Source organism: Schistocerca gregaria, chromosome 7 (assembly GCF_023897955.1).
Source record: "Schistocerca gregaria isolate iqSchGreg1 chromosome 7, iqSchGreg1.2, whole genome shotgun sequence".
NCBI classification, from domain to species: domain Eukaryota; kingdom Metazoa; phylum Arthropoda; class Insecta; order Orthoptera; family Acrididae; genus Schistocerca; species Schistocerca gregaria.
In genome coordinates, this window is record NC_064926.1 from 49049601 (window position 1) to 49072226 (window position 22626).

Sequence of the window (22626 nt, forward strand, 5' to 3'; positions counted from 1 at the left end):
ATAAAAGACTACTAGAAAGAGCTGCACAAGGAATTCAGGAGATGCTATGCAATTTAAAGTTTAGCCAGTTGCCAGTAGCTATCATTTAAGGAAACAGATTCGTACAAGAACAGGTTACATACAATATATATTTACCCTAGGACGCCTAAGGGGGGGGGGCCTTGAACCCATAATTTATTTATTTCCCCTCTTTTGCCCAAGTAACTTTCATACTACATATTGCCTTTGAGTTATTGTTTGTTGGCTATTTTATGAAACGTTAGTATCAATATATTTTATAGAAAATTCCTGCTTTGAAAGAAAAAAATAAATAAACTTATTATGGGTCCAACAAACCCCTCCCCCCTTAGGCTTTCATACTATAGAAAATTTCCCTTAGTAGGATTTCGTATTTCTCATCTCTACAACAATGCAAGTTAGTTTCTTGTTGGTTGGTATTCTTGATATTCACAACAACAGGTTTACTTTCAGAGGAAGTGATTATTGATGTCAGTCAGCTGTTATTTATCTTGTAAACTTGCAGTGAGTTAGTGCAGTTCCCAACACGTAGGCCTCCAGTAACTTTGGTGTCCTACACAGCAAAAGCGGAACCAAGTAAAAACCTACTGATGTTGTCAACAATGCAGGCACTGTTGGAGGAGAGAAGAATAAAACCGAGATAAATGCATATTATAATTCCACTAAAGGTGGAATTGATACCATTGATCAAATGACGTGTATGTACACCTGCAAGAGAGTATTTTACTCTCTCATCGACATATATTTGCTATCAATGCAACCACCATATTCATCCAGCAACATCCAAGATGGAATGAGAAGAAACACAAAAACGGAAACTTTATCTTCTGCAAGCTGGGATGGAACTAGTGAAATTGCAGGTAGAAGAAAGAAGTGCCAATGCAAGAGGGTTATCTAACCAAATTGTTCAGTGAATGGAGACTATTCTACAAAAGAAAATCAAAGAAGTGACAACAGAAGCACGTCAGCCTCCTGCAGGGAAAGTTCGGTGCCATATTTGTGTAAGAAAAGCTAAAACAAAGAAGCAGAAGTACAACAATCTAAGTAAACCAAAACAGTATTGTGGACAGTGTCATAAACATGTGTGTAACACACATTAAGAAAGAATTGTGAAGTGTGTCTTGCCTTGAAGTTGAGGACTCAGAGTAGTCTATTGTATATGAATACATCTGTATTTTGTATGTAATATGTCAATTTTTTATTCACTCAATCCAATATTTATAACAATTAACAACATTATTAAACCGATGTCTTAGTTAAAATACATAAACCATTTTGAAAGTTGTAATTTTTCGTCAGTAAACTTATTTAATACCTGTGGGCTCGCTGAACCCCCCCCCCCTCCCCCCCCCCCCCTAGACATCCAAGTTAGAAAAAAAGGCTTGGGCGTCCTAGGGTTTATATATCTACACGCTTAACCCCCTTTGGCAGAATGAAGATAAATACTAAACTTTGGAAGGCGGTATGTGAACAACTGCCGGTAGTGGCCAGGTTCTTAAACACTGCCAGGCCTAGACCTCGGATGACTTTTCACTCCCCGCCAAGGCGCTGGCACAATCAAAGGATTTTGCGCGAATCACAAAAACATTCCAATAACTCTGAAACATAGAAACACTCAGCAAAACCTTTGACTCGATATATGGGTAAGCGTGTAAATGAGCACGTTACACTACTGCCAAATTCGCAACTTTAACCTTACGCTTTTACACATGCACAAATGTATTAATAAAGTTCAGGCTTTGAAAACGCCAACATAAAATCATTAAACTTCCTGGCAGATTAAAACTGTGTGCCCGACCGAGAATCGAACTCGGGACCTTTGCCTTTCGCGGGCAAGTGCTCTACCAACTGAGCTACCGAAGCACGACACACGTCCGGTACTCACAGCTTTACTTCTGCCAGTATCCGTCTCCTACCTTCCAAACTTTACAGAAGCTCTTCTGCGAACCTTGCAGAACTAGCACTCCTGAAAGAAAGGATACTGCGGAGACATGGCTTAGCCACAGCCCGAGTTCGAGACTCGGTCGGGCACACAGTTTTAATCTGCCAGGAAGTTTCATATCAGCGCACACTCCGCTGCAGAGTGAAAATCTCATTCTGGAAAAATCCCCGGGTTGTGGCTAAGCCATGTCTCCGCAGTATCCTTTCTTTCAGGAGTGCTAGTTCTGCAAGGTTCGCAGAAGAGCTTCTGTAAAGTTTGGAAGGTAGGAGACGGATACTGGCAGAAGTAAAGCTGTGAGTACGGAACGTGAGTCGTGCTTCGGTAGCTCAGTTGGTAGAGCACTTGCCCGCGAAAGGCAAAGGTCCCGAGTTCGAGTCTCGGTCGGGCACACAGTTTTAATCTGCCAGGAAGTTTCATATCAGCGCACACTCCGCTGCAGAGTGAAAATTTCATTCTGGATAAAATCATTAGATTAAAAAAAACACACAGCACTAGTAAAACTTCTGAGAAAGCTTTCGAATAACGGTCATCATTTAACTAGGCCAACTAAACTCTTCCACACCCTCTTAAAGTTCGACTATAAAAGTCTCACCACAATAATAAAATTTAAATGCCTCTGAGTGCGTCGGTCAACAAAACACAATTACGGCCACTTACTAGCCGGCTGCTGTGGTAGAGCGGTTGTAGACGCTTCAGCCCGGAACCGCGCCACTGCTGCGGTCGGATCTTACGTCGGGCACGGATGTGTGTGATGTCGTTAGGTTAGTTAGGTTTAAGTAGTTCTAAGTCTAGGAGACTGATGACCTCAGATGGTAAGTCCTATAGCGATTAGAGCCATCCACAGTTTCACCGTTTCAAGTTTTGTTCCCAACGAAGTCACAACATTTATCTCCAAGCTGCCCATGTCGCCAGAACGCCCGAGCAACTTCACACCACAACATATAACGCTCATCATGCTCGTTCGGCAGCCGTTGACACTCGCCTCCCAGCGAATGTCACGAGATCTCGAGGGTTACCCGTCGAAGGCTCACAACCAACAAGCTTTGTCCGCCAACCCAGAAGATAAGACGCGCGAAAAGCAAAGAGAGCTTAGCTCAACCATAATCGATCTCAACGATACATGAACAAAATAACACTGGCGCCAACTCGCCATGGCTCAGGTACACCTTCATTAGTGATAATATGCTAGTATAAGCTTTCCCTAGCCGAGTACAGTGATGGTTTATCTTCATTAATGGATGTGCTTTTTTTCAGTTTGTGGTAAGCTATCACTGATCATTTTAGTGATAATAATATAATAATGTCGTGTGGCTAGGGCCTCCCGTCGGGTAGACCGTTCACCTAGTGCACGTCTTTCGATTTGACGCCACTTCGGCGACTTGCGCATCGATGGGGATCAAATTGATGATAATTAGGACAACACAACACCTAGATATCCATAGTACGCCCAAGCTCTTCGAAAAGCCCGTCTGAAACGCTGCACATGTCTATAATCGCTCGCCACTGAGGTTCAGCTACAAATGATGTTACTGTCTCTGCACAAATACACACGGAGAAAAATAAGTTCGCCAGGTCGAACTATCTGATTTTATAAATGAAAAGGTCACCCTCATTATCAGCAGCTGAGATGCACGTAGTCTGATTGAAGAAAATGTTCAGTCCGCTTAGAAAAAAAGTTTGCGGACGCTTTTGGTTACGTTGTTACTAGAGACTAAGCCAGCTGCTTTTTTAGCGGCTTTCGTCAATATTTCTGGTAGCGAAGATTGATGATATTCCGCTAACGGAAGTAGGGAAATCCTCAGTAACGGGCCGCTGTGCGTGTCTGCGGGAGTCGGCGACGGCTTTGATCTGGTGTAGCGCGGCGCCGTGGGCCCGGATAACGACCGTCTTGTGGCCGCCCCCGCGCGGAGCTGACGACGCCGACATCGACCTGCCAAGCCGTTCTACTGGGTCGCGGAGCACGGTCCAGCGGTAGAGCGTTGCAGCAGCCAAACAGCTCCACTCGACCGGGGAAAACACGGGTACCAGAGTTGCCACCGCTCTGGGCGTGTCTTGTCAGCTCACTCAGGCACGCCCAGTGACAGAAAAAGTGTCGGCACAACGCAAGTTCCCCAGCCGACTTAGCCACTGCACCATGTAATCAACCGATCTGCATTTAACTGAATTAACTGGCCTTTAGCTGACACCATACATCCAGCAGATTCTTACATGAAATGTAGAACGTACATGTGTACAACAGAACAATAAAAGGAAATGTTCTGACTGACTTACTGAATTATTCATCATCGCCCACCTCGTATCACTACGAACAGAAACATGAAATTTGGCGAGGGTGTTTTATCTCATATTGTAGGCTTCGTTCCAGAAGATATTTTTCGAAATTCCGTACCAAAGGGAGTGAAATAGGGGATGAAACGTTTTCTGAAAAATGTCACTATTAAGGCAATTTTGAAGCTAGAACTACGAGAATAGTGTTTGGGTTTTCGGTCACAAGTAAAAAAGATACGTGCTTCAGTGTTTCTGGAAATTTAACCAAGATTTTAAACATGGCTGAAACAGTAACTGTTGAAATTCTTCACGGTAAATGAACAGCCAAAACAGTTGCAGTATAAAGATTTATTAAAATTCTTGACCAAGTTTTCGGTATATATAAATATACTTTCATCAGAAGTAAAAAATCTAAAATTACATCCTGCAATGGAGATTAATATAACAATTGTGCCAAAAGGCGTCGTCAGTAATTAAGACATTGTTCGCATTGACCCTGTGTCCATAATCATGTTGTACAAATGGAGATGATGTCTTAACTACTGACGACGCCTTTTGGCACAATTGTTTCATTAATCTCCATTGCAGGATGTAATTTTAGATTTTTTACTTCTGATGAAGGTATATTTATATATACCGAAACCTTGGTCAAGAATTTTAATAAATCTTTATCCTGCAACTGTTTTGGCTGTCATCATTTGCCGTGAAGGAAATTCAACCCCTGTGGGGGTCAAATACTGGTTGACAGTTTTTTCTAAATAAATCTTTATTAATGAACTAGTAAAACCTTTTAAAGTTGCATTTATGGAAATTGGTATTTAGCTTCTCAGTTGGAAGTAAAAAAATATGTGTTCAATGTTTTGGAAATTCGACCCCTAACGGGATGAAACAGAGAATGAAAAATTTAACCTAAATATTTCGCTTTATTAAAGCATTTTAAAATCTAAATATATGATATTTAGTTTTTGACTTCACAAGAAACATGTGTGAGAGGCTGAAAGTTTCTATGGAAATGTCAGCACAAGGCAGAATTAATGAAGATCTCTGACTCCAGTTATCAGAATCTGTTTTTCGTCAGAAGGACGTCCCGAAAAGATCATGTTTCAATGGCCTTATTTAGCGTGTGAAGTTTAGGTGATGTTGCAGTTTGTAAACAACATAAAAATTCGATCAGAGGACTAAAAAAAAATTCTGTACTGACCATTCTGTCTACACGAGCGAAGAAGCGGGTGTTAAGGTAGTATCGTACAATCAGTGTAAAATCAGAAGTGTAGAACAGTCCATTGTCTGTGAGATGTTGCTTTTCGAAGCGGACGCATGCGGCAACAGAGAATGTATACATCGCGCAGAAAAAGCTATCTTTCTTGTGATGTATTCGCAGACGAGAATACGTACAACCATCAGCTGTGTAATGGACGCTGTAGTCGGCGCATATATGTATGTCCGAAAGAACTTTTCATCGTACTTCTGAACAACGCAGACGCTGCAATATATCGTATCTATGATTTCTGGGCATATATTGTGATAACCAAAACATTATGACAATCTTCTTAACAATGTACTGATCCACTTTCGGAGGTACAGTATGCGATCAGAAGTATTCGGAGAGCGCCAAAACATACGTTTTTCATATTAGGTGCATTGTGCTGCCACCTACTGCCAGGCACTCCATATCAACGACCTCAGTTGTCATCTGACATCGTGAGAGAGCAGAATGGGGTACTCATCGGAACTCACGGACTTCCAACGTGGTCAGGTGATTGGGTGTCACCTGTGTCATACGTCAGTAGGCGAGATTTTCACACTGCTGAACATCCCTCGGTCCATTGTTTCCGATGTGATAGTGAAGTGGAACCGTGAAGGGACAGATACAGCACAAAGGTCGACCTAGTCTGTTGACTGACAGAGACCGCCGAGAGATGGTTGTAATGTGTAATAGGCAGACATCTATCCAGAACATCTCACAGATATTCCAAACTGCATCAGGATCCACTGCCAGTACTATGACAGTTGGGCAGGAGGTGAGAAAACTTGGACTTCATGGTCGAGCGGCTGCTCATAAGCCACACATCACGCGGTTAAATGCCAAAAGTCGTCTCTCTTGGCATAGGGAGCGTTAACATTGTACGATTCAAAAGTGGAAAAACGTTGTGTGGTGTAATGCATCACAGTACGCAATGTGGCGATCCAACGGCAGGGTGCAGGTATCGCTTATGCCCCGAGAACGTCATCTGCCAGAGTGTGTAGCGCCAACAGTAAAATTCGGAGGCGTTGGTATTCTGGTGTGGTCGTGTTTTTCATGGAGGGGTCTAGCACCCCTTGTTGTTTTGCGCGGCACTGTCACAGAACAGGCCTACACTGATGTTTTAAGCACCTTCTTGCTTCCCACTGTTGAAAAGCAATTCGGGGATGGCGATTGCAGCTTTCAACACGATCGAGCACCTATTCATAACGCATGGCCTGTGGGAGTGGTTACACGACAGTAACATCCCTATAATAGACTGGCTTTCACAGAGTCCTGACATGAATCCTATAGAACACCTTTGGGATGTTTTGAAATGTTGACTTCGTGTCAGGCCTCACCGACTGAAATCGATACCTCTCCTCAGTGCAGCAATCCGTGAAGAATGGGCTGCCATTCCCCAAGAAACCTTCCTGCACCTTACTGAACGTATGCTTGCGAGAGTGAAAGCTGTCATCAAGGCTAAGGGAGGGCCAACACCATATTGAATTCCAATATTACCGATGGGGGCGCCACATTTTCAGGCAAGTGCCCGAATACTTTTGATCACATAGTATATGTGGTACTAGATGTCTACGCACACTGAACGGATATTGTATTATAAGAAGTGCCACTTTTGTTTGTGATATTTGCCTCAGTGAACACTTTTCCTGAGTTATGCGAATAAAGGAGACTGTGGATTTCAAAGTTTGTATTACTGTCAAGTGTGGGCGTGATGACAGGTCCTCCGAAGTTTCGGAAGATCTTCCGATATTTTTGAATTTTGTATAAATATCCCGAAATTTGCAGATCTTCCTGATAATTTGTGTAAACCTTCCTTCGTTGATAGTACACGCTGTTACATAACACATATCAGTTCGATCCCAACGACACACTGCATTAACAATGACTACCGCTGTACTCCCACTGTTCGGCAAAGCCATGAAAAACAAACGCTGCCCAGCTGACGTTTCCAAATTCAACAAAGTGCATACAGGTAACAAATTGTGTGCAAGGCACTGGTCAGTTCGTCATTTGTCACCAGACGACGCCAGAAGCTTGTGCTTGTTTAGATATGTTCGAAGTCGGACTCTGAATCTATGGGACAGCGCAGCGTTTATTGGTTGACTCAAGAAGCAGCAAGAATAGGCCTTATAATGCCTAATGCTGAGCGTGTGATTGTGATCTAAAAATTACGTGTGGTAAAAGTGGTACGGTAAAGCATGCGAGTCGTGAGAAACGTGTAATTAAATGTGATGCTAACGAAGGCAACCTAAACTTACCGATATCTCAGTTTGTGGCAGCTCAGGATAGCTAAGGCCGGTAAAATTCGCCTTGCTAGTTTTGTTGCAGAGCGTGTTTTACCAGTTCGGGTTATTGAATACTTACCGAAACTCATCCAGGCAGTGTGTGCACATTCAGAAGTTGCAAAACGTATTCACCGTGGCAGAAAAGAAGTGGCTGGAATCATAAATAATGTTACAGGCAAGGTAAGTTGCATGAAACTAATTGATTCAATTAAGACATAAATTTTACCTCTTTGTTGATGAATCAACAGATAAGAGGTGCAATAAAAATTTGCCTTTGGCAGTACGTGTTCTGAGTGAAGGAAACGTAACTCATGCCTTTTTAGGAATGATTTCACTTACTGATGCTATTAGTGCTACATTATATGGGGAAATTGTCAAGTTCTTCTGTGACGATAACATTATGGTTTCGCAGTGAATGGATGAATGGAGCGAGTGCTATTTTAGGTGCCGGTCATTCACTTTGTCGAAGCAAAATATTCCAGAGCTCATCGTGATGAAGTGCATCTGCCATTCATTTGTGCTATGCGCGTCTGAAGCTTGCTTAACACTCCCTAGAGGCGTAGACAGCAAGTGACGTGTATAGTTATTTACAGTGATGCCCTAAGCGTCTTGGTAAATTGAAGGAGTTTCACAACGTTGTAAAAATGAAACGACTCAAACTACTTCATCCCAGACACACATATTGGCTCACTTTACGTATGGTTGTATCCTGGCTTCTTGAGCAATATGAAACTGTTTCTTATGAATGCTGTGGCTAATGACAGACTTATGGCAAGTGATACAGTTCTGCAGAAATTAGATGATAGTAACAAAAGGCTCCTTATTTTTGGATTTTGTGTTGCCTATCTTCAACACACTTAGGCTTCGGATGCCAAGTCTCCTCAAATTCACACCACATATGTACACTGTTAAGACTTTTCTATCAGCACGGTATTTCAACGTCTGATGACTAATGTCATTTTAAAGGATGGTGGGCATAAAGAAAAATCCTACATTGGTGACTGAAAATTGTAAATTGTACAACTTCCTCTCAACGTGCTGTTACATGCATTACGATGCCTATTTCTTTTTTTTTTAATTTAAAGAATTGCTTCCGAAATTTTTAAGCTCCATCTTCCGACAAAAAATTAAGACTGGTGGAAGTGGGGAGGGGAGGGGAGGGGAGGGGAGGGGAGGGGAGGGAGGGGCGATGTGTGCTATCGTGGATTTGGAATATGCTAAATAAGGTAGTATCCAGCAGTATGCGCAAGCTTGTCAGAGAGAGGGATGTCGTGTTTATATGTTTAAATAACCTTTTCAGTTTTGATTTTTAAATTTCGTTACTCGCATTGTTCGACTGTTTGGTAGTGTTGTTTGAGCTACACTTTCTTTTAAGATACTGGAAGAGAATTTTGTTTCAAGAGTTGATTTCATGAATATAAGCAATTTTGTCTACAGAATTAATTTAATGAGCTTTGTGTTTAGATTCACTTTATAGCAACTATGATCGGTAATGCAGTCTTGTTCACACCATTTTAATTCAGATAATTAATATGCAACTAAGCCAAAATAATCTGGGAGTTTCGTTATTGACGCTCCACATTCGACTTGCTGTCTAAAAGTTTTAAAACATAATTATTCGGACTCGTATCTCAGCTTGCGAAATCAACTTATCATCTACTAGCGCTCAGTGCACTTGCATTGCACTCCGCAACTTGTATTTCAAGCAAAAGCGAGAGCAGGGAGATTTATTTCAGAGTATTTCAGAGAATTGCAATAGCATTGCAACTGCCATTTTATTCACACGTAAGCCAAGTGATTTTAGGGTCAGTACTGACCATTATTTAGTGGACTCAGGGAACAATGTCTTTTGAGCTTACTTTCAGTGAAACAATAATTTGATTGATATACATTATTGATATGATTTAGTTCAGTGGTTATGTAAGGGTTTTGAAGTGGAAATCTAAGTATTGAGATTGATTATAAAGTTTATGGAGCAACATACACTACTGGCCATTAAAATTGCTACACCACTAAGATGACGTACTACAGACGCGAAATTTAACCAACAGGAAGAAGATGCTGTCATATGCAAATGATTAGCTTTTCAGAGCATCCACACAAAGTTGGAGCCGGTGGTAACACCTACAACGTGCTGACATGAGGAAAGTTTCCAACTGATTTCTCATACACAAACAGCAGTTGACCGGCGTCACCTGGTGAAACGTTGTTGTGATGCCTCGTGTAAGGAGGAGAAATGTGTACCATCACAATTCCGACTTTAATAAAGGACGGATTGTAGCCTATCGCGATTGCGGTTTATCGTATCGCGACATTGCTGCTCGTGTTGGTCGAGATCCAATGACTGTTAGCAGAATATGGAATCGGTGGGTCCAGGAGGGTAATACGGAACGCCGCGCTGGATCCCAATGGCCTCGTATCACTAGCAGTCGATATGACAGGCATCTTATGTGCATGGCTGTAACGGATCGTGCAGCCACGTCTCGATCTCTGAGTCAACAGATAACAACCATCTGCACGAACAGTTCGACGACGTTTGCAGTAGCATGGACTATCAGCTCGGAGACCATGCCTGCGGTTACCCTTGACGCTCCATCACAGACAGGAGCGCCTGCGATGGTATACTCAACGACGAACCTGAGTTCACGAATTGCAAAACGTCATTTTTTCGGATGAATCCAGGTTCTGTTTACAGCATCCGTGTTTGGCGACAACGCGGTGAACGCACATTGGAAGTGTGTATTCGTCATCACATTGACGGCACTTTGAACAGTGGACGTTACATTTCAGATGTGTTACGACCCGTGGCTCTACCCTTCATTCGATTCCTGCGAAACTATGCATTTCAGCAGAACAATGCACGACCGCATGTTGCAGGTCCTGTACAGGCCTTTCTGGATACAGAAAATGTTCGACTGCTGTCCTGGCCAGCACAGTCTTCAGATCTCTCACCAATGGAAAACGTCTGGTCAATGGTGGCCGAGCAACTGGCTCGTCACAATACGCCAGTCACTACTCTTGATGAACTGTGAAGTTGAAGTTGCACGGGCAGCTGTTCCTGCACAAGCCATCCAAGCTCTGTTTGACTCAATGACCAGGCGTATCAAATCCTTTATTACGGCCAGAGGCGGTTGTTCTGGGTACTGATTTCTCAGGATCTATGCACCCAAATTGCGTGAAAATGTAATGACATGTCAGTTCTAGTATAATATATTTGTCCAATGAACACCCGTTTATCATTTGCATTTCTTCTTGGTGTAGCAATTTTAATGGCCAGTAGTGTAATTATCACATGTGGTAGGTGAGATGCGTGTCGTTCATAACGATTGCATATAATGTGCGTAATTATACACGAAGATACTGTACATACAGAAGGCCCATACGCAGCGCAAAAGTAATGATTTCATACAGTTACTAGCGAGCATGAAGTTACATCACGTACATTGTCAGGTTTAAGTCTGTATGTTTCGCTAAGACGCAGAAGCAAAAACTGTGTTTTGAAAAGTTAACATAGCTGAAATGTACAGTCAGCCGCGTTGGCCGAGCGGTTCTAGGTGTTCAGTCCGGAACGGCGCGACTGCTACGGTCGCAGGTTCGAATCCTACCTAGGGCATGGATGTGTGTGATGTCCTTAGGTTAGTTAGGTTAAAGTAGTTCTAAGTTCTAGGGACTGATGACCTCAGATGTCAAGTCCCATAGTGCTCAGAGCGTTCTGAACCATTTGAAAAGTACACCTGAGTATAAACATGAAAGTTAAACTGAATATTAACGTTGGAAGTACGGCAGCTAATCTCCGTTAATTATGGGCTCGCGGTTTTGTGGTTTCGCATATCATCTTCAATGGGACTGATGGAATAAATCCTTTCGTCGCTCTGTTGGATGTGGCCTCCTTGAGCGTACCTAAGGTAACCAGCTAACTACTGTGTAAATCTCAATTAAAATAACTTGAAAGATTATTCAAATGGTTCAAATGGCTCTGAGCACTATGGGACTCAACTGCTGAGGTAAGTCCCCTAGAACTACTTTAACCTAACTAACCTAAGAACATCACACACATCCATGCCCGAGGCAGGATTCGAACCTGCGACCGTAGCAGTCGCGCGGCTCCGGACTGAGCGCCTAGTTAAAAGATTATTAACTAATGCACCACACGCCAACGTGTAAACTCAACATCTACTGAACTAATCTGTAATAAAAACGTGAGTGCTGCTCTCAGTTGAACATGCAGCAGGAGAAGATAAATTTTGTCTGCAACGTCACTTTTCATTTATTTCAAAACAACTAAAACGGCAGCAGAGACAAAATTTCTCAAGTGAGCCCGTAATCGAAAATGAAGGATACATGACTAGACAAATAAAGATGACTACATTACATACAAGTACGAAACTGAACGGAAAGAGTTAGATGGCAGCCAGGGTAGGTGTGATGTATTACCGGGGGCAGATATGGGCCCCATATCGTCCCGGCTGTGTTCCGTCGAGTTTACATCAGGCGAATGTGGTGTCCAAGACATAAACATGCTTCTCAAAGAATCAGTAGCCGAATTCTCGCCATGTGCTATGGACAACTCGCAACACTGCAACACAATGTCACACCTTGGTACATCTGCATGACCACTCTGCAGTTCTCTTGTCTGGCAGCAGGTTCAGCGAACCACTTTCAATCTTTTTCTCTAACGTTCCACTCTATAACGGCCCGTGAGAAATAAGAGCTCATAAAGCTTTCCATGCGAGTTCTGATTTCTCTTGTTTTATTGCGACGATCATTCCTTATATAGGCGGCCGTCAACAAAATTTCTATGCATTCAGAGGAGAAAGTTGATGATTGAAATTTCTTGAAAAGTCTCGCCGCATTGGGAAATGCCTTTGGTTTAATGATTGCCACCCCAACTTATGTATCATGCCAGTGACACTATCGCCCCTATTTCACGATGATACAAAACGAGCTGCCCATCTTTGAACCTTTCGATGTCTTCCGTCAGTTCTATATTCGTAAAAAGGTTCTCATATTTATTGCCCTCCAGTAAAGTTGTTCTTGGGACCGAGAGCCGGCTGAAACCCGAAGTGGAAAGCTCTGAGATATTTAGCAAGCCGTGATATGCATATCGGAAAGACAGATTAGAGGCCATACGAGGGGGAATGTTCATTGCAGTTGACAAAAATATTGTCTCTATTGAGGTCGAAGATGAGTGTGACAGTGAAGCTATCTGGTCGCGTACAACAGGTGTCGGTGGAACCATGTTAATTGCTGGATGGTTTTACCTCCATCAGATTCCTCTGTGACAGTTCTAGAGTCATTCAAAGAAAGTCTACGGTCTGTAGCATGTAAATTCCTGAATCATGCAATACTGGGTGGACGCGACTTCAACCTACCGAGTACAGACTGCGATGTCTGTGTATTCATTGTGGGGGATACAGGGGTTTTTCGAAAACTGTTTTGAGCAGCTAGCTCGGGAGCCCACTCGCAATGGAAAAACCTTGGACTCTGCATCTACAAATGGGCCAGACCTCATCGACAACGTCAGTATAGAAACGAGGATTAGTGATCATATTGTCATTACATCAACCATGGTTGTTATTGTTGTGATCTTCAGTCCAGAGACTGGTTTGAAGCAGCTCTTCATGCTACTGTATCCTGTGCAAGATTCTTCATCTCCCAGTACCTACTGCAACCTACATCCTTCTGAATCTGCTTAGTGTATTCATCTCTTGGTCTCCCCCTACGATTTTTACCCTCCGTGCTGCCCTCCAATACTTGAAACGTCCCCTTAGAAAAATTATACATGATTGTGCTTAAACTGACACACAATAATTTTTAGCGCAATACAATCTGACTTTCAATAATCCCTACAAAAGAATGGCCCTGACTAACATTAACCTATACCTTTCACAAATTACTTACCTCACCAAAACTCTTCTTTACTCGAACTACTGCAATACAGCGAGCGACACTACTGCCAGCTAAATAAAAGATTCAAACTACGGAGGTCACTAACTACTGATAGGCACAGTTAGCAATGAAAGATTTTAATAGAGAACAAACAATGTATTTACCTTAATAGTCATTATATATATATAATCAGTTCATGACCTCCATTCTTACAAATTTCAAAACTCCGCCATCTCTCACCCCACATCCACCACTGCTGGGGGGCTCACCTCCAATTGCGAAACGCTACGCGCTGTTAGCATCCAGCTGCCGCTGCCCAACACTACAATGGCACACAACAATGCAAACCAGCCACAGACTGCACACGGCACAGCCAGTGATTTTCATACAGAGCGCGGCGGCGTTACCAATAAAAAAACCTAAACAGCCTACTTGCATACTAAATTGGTGATCCCTTGATGCCTCAGAACATGTCCTACCAACATATTTCTTCTTCTTGTTAAGTTGTGCCCCAATTCTATTCAATACCTCCTGATTAGGTATGTGATTTACCCACCTAATCTTCAGCATTCTTCTGTAGCACCACATTTCGAAAGCTTCTATTCTCTTCTTCTCCAAACTATTGATCGTCCATGTTTCACTTCCATTCATGACTACACTCCATACAAATCCTTTCAGGAACGTCCCTCTGACACTTAAATCTAAACTCGATGTTAACAAATTTCTCTTCTTCAGAAACGCTTTTCTTGCCATAGCCAGACTACATTGTATGTCCTCTCTACTTCGACCAGCATCAGTTATTTTGCTCACCAAATAGCAAAATTCATTTACTACTTTAAGTGTCCCATTACCTAATCTAATTCCCTAAGCATCATCCAACTTAATTCGACTACATTCCATTATCCTCGTTTGGTTTTGTTGATGTTCATCTTATATCCTCCTTTCAAGACACTGTCAATTCCGTTCAACTGCTCTTCCAGGTCCTTTGCTGTCTCCGACATCGGCGAACCTAAAAGTTTTTATTACTTCTCCATGGATTTTAATTTCTACTCCGAATTTTACTTTTGTTTCCTTTACTGCTTGCTCAATATACAGATTGAGTAACATCGGGGATAGGCTACAACCCTGTCTCACTCCCTTCCCAACCACTGTTTCCCTTTCATGCCCCTCGACTCTTATAACTGCCATCTGGTTTCTGTACAAATTGGAAATAGCCTGTCGCTCCTTGTATTTGACCCCTGCCACCATCACAATTTGAAAGAGAGTATTCCAGTCAACAATGTCAGAAGCTTTCTCTACGTCTACAATTGCTAGAAACATAGCTTTGCCTTTCCTTAATCTATCTTCTAAGATAAGTCGTAGGGTCAGTAATGCCTCATGTGTTCCAGCATTTCTACTGAATCCAAAGTGATCTTCCCCAAGGTCGGCGTCTACCAGTTTTCCATGCATCTGTAAAAAATTACTGTTAGTATTTTGCCGTGACTTATTAAACTGATAGTTCGGTAATTTTCACGTCTGTCAATACCTGCTTTCTTTAGGATTGGAATTATTATATTCTTCTTGAAGTCTAAGGGTATTTCGCCTGTCTCATGCATCTTACTCACCAGATGGTAGAGTTTTGTCAGGGATGGCTCTCCCAAGGCTATCAGTAGTTGTAATGGAATGTTGTCTACTCCCGCAGCGTTATTTCGACTTAGGTTTCAACCATGGTTACGAAAGTTAATAAAACAGTCAAGAAAGATAGGAGGTGTTTCGGCTTGAAAAAGTAGATGAGTTGTTTGTATCTCACTTAGACAGGAAATTAATATATCTTAGTTCTAGTAAGATGAACATAAAGGAATTATGGGCAATATTTTAGAAGATTGTAAATCGTGGTTTGGAGAGTTATGTGCTGCATGTAAGTGGATTAAGGATGGAAAATATCCACAGTGAGTTTATAAGGAATTCGGAAGACGCTGAGGAAGCAGATGCTGCTGCACTCTCAGTTCAAAACAGAGGAAGATCATGTTTGACGTTCCGTCGACACCGAGGTCATTAGAGACGGAGCGCAAGCTCGGACTGTGTCAAGAATGGGGAACGAAATTCCATCCCGGCATTTGCCTGGAGCGATGTAGGGAAATCACGGAAAATCTAAATCTGAGTGACCGGACGGGGTTTAAACCATAGTCCTGTCAAATGCGCTAACCGCTACACCACCTCGCTCGATTCGATTTAGAAAAGAACACACAAACGACAACAAGCAAAGGATAGTAGAGAGTCGAGCGTCTGTCAAAAGATCTATGGGTGGGGCATACAACTACCACCTTAGCAAGAGATCTGGCAGAGAACTTGAGAAAATTGTGGTCGTATGTAAAATCGCTAAAGGGATCGAAGCCTTCCATCCAGTTCCTTGTCGAACAGTCTAGTGTGGCAGTTGAAGATAGCAAAACGAAATCCGAACTTTTTCATTTCGTGTTCAAGAAATCGTTCATCCGGAAGAATACCTTCAATTGAACATCTGACAGATTCCCGTATGGACGATATAGTAAAAAGTATCCCTGGCGTAGAGAAACAACTGTAAGATTTGAAATCAAATAAGTCACTAGGTCTGGATGGAATTCGAAATGAGTTTTACAAAGAGTGCTCTACGGCATTTGCCCTTTACCTAGGTTACGTTTATCGCAAATCTGTTGCCCAGCGCCATGTCCCAAGAGACTGGAAAAAACGCAAGTGACTCCTGTAGATAAGAAGGGTGAAAGAACGCACCCACAAAATTACAGTCCGAAATTCCTAACTTCGGTTTGCTGCAGAATCATTGAACATATTCCCAGTCGAATGGAAGAAGGGTAAAAGAACCGACTCGCAAAAATACAATCCAATATCTTCCTACCTTCGGTTTGCTGCAGAAGCCTTGAACATATTCTGTGTTCGAATACAATACATTTTCTAGAGAACGGACAGCTTACGTCCACGAATCGGCATGGTTTTAGGAAACGTCGTTCGAGCGAAAGTCAGATTGCTCTTTTCTCACATGATATACTGCGAACTGTGGATAAAGAGCAAGAGGCAGATTCCACATTGCTAGATAACCGTGAAGTGCCTGACAAAGGGTCCCATTGCAGACTGATTGCGAAGGTACGAGCATATGAAATAGGTTCGTAGATATGCGAGTGGGTCGAAGAATTTTTAAGTTACAGAACATAGTACATGGTCTTCGGCGGCGAGCGTTCATCACAGACAAGGGCATCGTCAGGAAAGCCTCAGGGAAGTGTGATAGGACTGCTTTTATTCTCTATACACACAAACTGATACGCCCGCTAAATCCCCAGGACAGAACAGGTGATTAGGATTGTGAAAAGGGCCAAATAAGGTGTCGGTCAGGTTGACTCAAAATTGTAATTTATTGTAATTTAATAACACTTTTAAACCAAAACGGCACATAGCCGAAGATTTAGAAGTACGAGTCTCAAAAACTTAATTATTTCACGGCTGAGGGCCTCCAAACGAGAAATTTTAAAAGTCAACAAAATATAAATGCAGTTAAAATAGCAAATAAAATAATTAAAATATATATATGCTATCACAGCTAGGCTGGAAAGCCTCAAGGCCAAAGTAGAAAGAAAAAATATATGCAACGTGCAATACAAGCGACTGAGGGCCACAGTTAAATTTTAAAATATATTACGATAATCTTTGAAGGCAGAAGGCCGCAATGTTCATGCTTAAAGGGTAATTTCAAGAATAAGGTTTTAAGCGGTTTAAGGACCACAATTGATTTTTCAAAATTCAAATACATAAATTCCATTAAAAAAGAATTTTTAAATCATTGGCTATGATAGATTATTAACAGAGATTTAAACACCGGTGAGAAGGCCAATAAAGAAAACGGCACTCAGAAACCTCCAGGGTGGTCGGTCTGCCCACGTTCACTTAGGCGAGACAGGTGGTGAGCCCAACTACACTTGATCCGTCGGAACCCAACTAGGGCACAGCCACGGACCGACCGACACAACGACTTGCTTGCCACCAATCAGTGCATGAGACCTCAAACAGAAAAGGTTACCAACGTGATTATCCACAATGAAATGTGTATTAGCTGTCAAAATTACACACCATGTTGGACAGCGACAATAGGTGAGGAAGGGATGCTGCCTGAAATTACGTTAGTGCCCAGGGCAGGTAACCGGAACACTAACGGCCGCAAGGCAGAAAATTACCCTGGTACATTTTAAATTGAAACATGGTAATATTCACCTAATTGAAACACGGTAATATTCACCTAAAAGGAATACTGCCTGAATTTACGTCAGTGGCCAGGGTAGGTAACCAGAACACTAACGCCCACAAGGCAGAAAATTCCACTGGTGCACCCAAATTGTAGTCAACCAGAATAGTTAATTGAACCGCATGGCGGCTGAATTTCAGCAGTAGAAACACTCGGTGTTGCTCATAGGAAAACCTCCCCAACAGCAAACCACCGAAATTAACCACCACAACATGAATGGACGTGGCTCGGGTAGTTGAAACCACTACTCAACCTTGACGTCCTGGGTCGGTGAACCACGAAGCTCATAGCTATCGGACAGCTCCACACACGCTCAGACACTGCACAGGGACCGCCAGCGGACGCAGGCGACTGCAACGCGCGGAGATATCCTCCCTGGTCCGGAGCAACCGACCGACTCCTCTCAGAATGTCGACAACATCTAAAACAGTCGTCAGTGGAAACTACACCAACTACACACACAACCTGACAAACACTTACACGAAGACCTGAACGATGCCCAACAGTAACAAAGCACACGAAAATAAATCGGGATTCGATGCAGATACACACACACACACACACACACACACACACACACACACACACACACACACACACACACACACACACACAGCCGACTCATAAACGATCGGCGAGCCAAAACGTGTCGTCCGATAGGACGACCGACCGACGATCGACCAAGACCATAGCTCGGCTCAAGTAATGCGTGGCGGCATTGGTCGGCCGAGCCATGTCGACGCAGACCTCACTGCTGCTCCAAGCCGACTGCACTTCTCCCCGCCAGGCAGGTCCGGACTGCGCTCCAGACACTTTCCAACTGACTGGAAGACCCGAACACGCAACCCGACCTCTCTTAACGACAGACAACGACCGGGAAGTGATAGCAGTCGAGCAAAGATACTACGGGAGGGGATATATCGATACGCACTGCTAACGCCCCTCACAGTCAGGGAAAGTAGCAACTCAGTACAGTAATGAGATGGAAGTACAGGGTGCAAAATACATGATTGCGGGAACACGAGCCAAACACAGCTCACAAATGATTTGGCGAACAGGGTGGTCAGCAATCTGCGGTTGTTTGCTGACGATGTTACGGCGTACGGTAAGGTGTCTGACTGTGGGAGCGTTCAACATGACTTACACAAAATGTCTAGTTGTTGTCATGAATTAGCTCTAAATGTAGAAAATTTTAAGTTAATGAGGATGTCTAGGAAATCGAAGCCGGTAATGTTCGGATACAGCGTAAGTAGTGTCCTGCCTGACACAGTCGCGTCGTTTACATATCTGGGCATAACGTCGCAAAGCGGCAGGAAATGGAACGAGCGTGGTAGGGAAGGCGAATGGTCGACTTCGTTTTATTTGGATTATTTTCAGGAAAGCGTGAGCCATCTGTAATCGAGACCACATATAGGACGCTGATGCTACCTATTCGTGAGTACTGCTCGAATATGCGGGATCCGTACCAGGTCGGTTTAACTGAGTTGTCGAAGCAATTCAGAACGGACTGTTAGGATTGTTACCATTACGTTCGAACAACACGCGAATGTTACGGAGATGCTTCGGGTACTCAAATAGTAGTCCCTGGAAGGAAGGCAACATTCTTGATAAAATTTAGAAAACCGGCACTTGAAGCCGACTCCCGAACGATTCCACTGTAAGGAACACGAAGATAAGATATGAGAGAACTCATACAGAGGCATATAGATAGTCGTTTTTCAATCTCTATATTTGCGAGTGGAACAGGAAGGGAAATGGCAAGTAGTGGTACAGGGTACCCTCCACCACGCACCGTACTGTGGCTTGCGGAGAATCAATGTAGATGTAGATTTCTCGTGAAGATCCAATCCCACGCTGCAGTACTCTTGCAGAGGACAGACTAGCATAGTGTTCGCAGTCTCTTTAGCGTATTTGTTGCCTCTTCTAAGTGTCCTGCCAATAAAACGCAGTGTTTGGTTGTTCTTACCTACAACAGTATCTGTATGATCGTTCCAGTTTAAGTTGATCCTAATTGTAGTCCCTAATATTTAGTTAAATTGACATTATTTAGATTTGTGTGATTTGTCACGTAACCGAACGTTAATGGATTCCTCTTACAAATGGCTCTGAGCACTACGGGACTTAACTTCTGAGGTCACACATATCCATGACCGAGGCAGGATTCGAACCTGCGATCGTAGCGGTCGCGCGGTTCCAGACTGTAGCGCCTAGAAGCGCTCGGTCACACTGGCCGGCTTCCTCTTACAGCTCATGTTGATGACTTTACACTTGTCATTATTTAGGGTCAACTGCCACTTTTCATACTACGCAGATATCATGTCCAAAAGATTTTGCACTTGGTTTTGATCTCCCGATGACCCTACGAGATGGTAAATAATAGCATCATCTGCAAACAATATAGGAAGGGTGCTGAAGTAGTCTCCTAAATAGTTTGTGTGTGGTTGGGAAGAACAGAGGGCCTACAACACCTCCTTGGAGGACGCCAGATATCACTTATGGTTTACTCGATGCCTTTCCGTCGGTTAGTATGAATTGCGACCTTCGTGACAGAAATTCACAAATCCAATCGCAGATCTGAGACGGTACCCTATTACACGCAATTTGTTTAAATATCGCTTTTAAGGAATGGTGTCAAAAGCTACTGATAGTGTAGAAATATGGAATCAATTTGAGATTCCCTGGCGATAACGCTCAGTACTTCGTGTGAATAAGGAGCCAGTAGTGTTTGACAAGGACGATATTTTATGAATGTCTGCTGACTCTTTGTCAACTGATCGTTTCCTTCCAGATAATTCATAATTCGAGCTCAGAACATGATCCAAAGTCCCACTGCAAATCGACGTCAGTAATACGGACCTCCTATTTTCTTTCTTGAGTACTGGCACAGAGTAACTTCGTGTATGGTAGTGGCGTGACCTGTGCACGATTCCATTCCTTACGCACGGATCTTTCGTCGTGCGAGCGGTTGTGTAAAGTATCCCGCAGTGAAGGTATTGATCGTGTCTTACTGCTGGTGTACTTTACATACGATCAGAATCTCTTGGAATTTTCTGCCAGATTCAGAGACAGAGTTTCGTTGTAGAAACTATTAAAAACATCTTGCACTGAATTTCGAGATTCTGAATTTAAGTCACATCTGGTGTACATGTACATATTAGTCTGTAAGGATTGGAGACTGTCTCTTAGGAATGCGTCAAACGAATTTTTAAGAGTTTTTTTTTTAGACAAATATTTTTTGCGTTTATTTTTGGCAAATTCGAATGTTACGGTATTCGGTCTCTCTACAACTATCTTGTGGTCACTAATCCCTCTATCCGTGCTCCGTATGTGCTCTGGATTATTTGTTGCGAAATTGTCAAATATGTTTTCTCATCCATTTGCTCTCCGATTGGACTCCTAAACTTGATAGGTGTCATGTATAATTTTGGTATCTGAATTTTTGGTATCTGAATCGATTGTGAGCTGGCAGAAATGTTGTAAGCTCTAGGGCGCAGTGGGAGCAGACAATGTTTAGCTTTGGTAGAGAGACTTTGTGTCAAACTGATAATGTTAATCTGTGTTAATGACGAAGCTATGGCAATATTATGATTCAAATTTAATGTCTTAGTTTATTATTTTGTTCAATCAACATGATTATGAAACTGATTAGTGAAGGAAGAAATCTAATGGAATGTCAGGTAAATACAATAATGATGTTATTTCTTTTCACCATCGCTCCGCCATCATTGTACTGAAAGTTGTTAGAGTTTGAAGATAGAAAAGTGTATTGTCCGGATGTTGAGAAGTTCATTAAATTTAAAATATGCCTTCGCACTTTCTCTCGATGTAAAAAAAGTTAGTGTGTTGTCATTCATGCTCATATTTCATTTTCTTACCAACCTTTCTCTCACAATTCGTTTTACTGGATGATCCAACAAGTATGTTCGGTTTGCAGCTTACTGAGAACTCATTGCACCTCTCGAGTGTCTCTGTGTAGATACAGTAATTTGCAGCTTTAGCATAGCGGCGTGCAAGCAAAGTAGTGCTGCAAAGCGTTATCCAGATTTACGCAGAATAGAGGTAAGGAGAAAAGATTATGATTTTTGAAAATTTATTCATTTATTTTGTGATCAAATATTGCAAAGCCAATTACTCTAGGTTTCATGTCCAATTTAATTATTCAGGGAGTTTATAGTGTTCAAAATTCTCGCAGTCAGATTACTAGCTTGATGATGATGATGAAGTCCCATACTCCGTGGAGCGTAGGGGAACATGCGGGAGTCGCGCACCTCCGTACTAGGAAAAGTCCTAATGGAGGTGGTTTGCCATTGCCTTCCTGTGACCGTAATGGGGATGAATGATGATGATGAAGACGACGCAACAACACCCAGTCATCTCGAGGTCGGAAGAATACCTGACCCCGCCGGGAATCGAACACGAGACCCCCTGCTCGGGAAGTGATAACGCTACCGCGAGACCACGAGCAGCAAAACATTACTAGCTTATACGGTATGAAATGCTTCCCTTTTCACTATGATAATTAATTACTTTTACAGTGCAAGTTGTCTTTCTTGTTACGACGGTACAAATCACAATACGGCAGTTAATTTATTATCTCAGTTCAGGTTTACAATCAGAAACAGAGTACTTCAGACATGTTGATTAATTCGGATAACTTTCAAACTAAATGTTCATAATAATTATGGGACAAGTGATTCAGTACGATTTCAGACGA

The 22626-nt window shown here is 42.6% G+C and overlaps 1 non-coding gene across 1 annotated transcript; it reads right to left on the bottom strand.

Annotated features, from left to right (window-relative positions):
- Nucleotides 1-1807: 1807 nt before the first annotated feature.
- On the bottom strand, nucleotides 1808-1882 carry Trnas-cga (transfer RNA serine (anticodon CGA)). Its single transcript has one exon. It is a non-coding gene; the product is annotated as a tRNA-Ser (tRNA).
- Between the last annotated feature and the right edge of the window lie 20744 nt (nucleotides 1883-22626).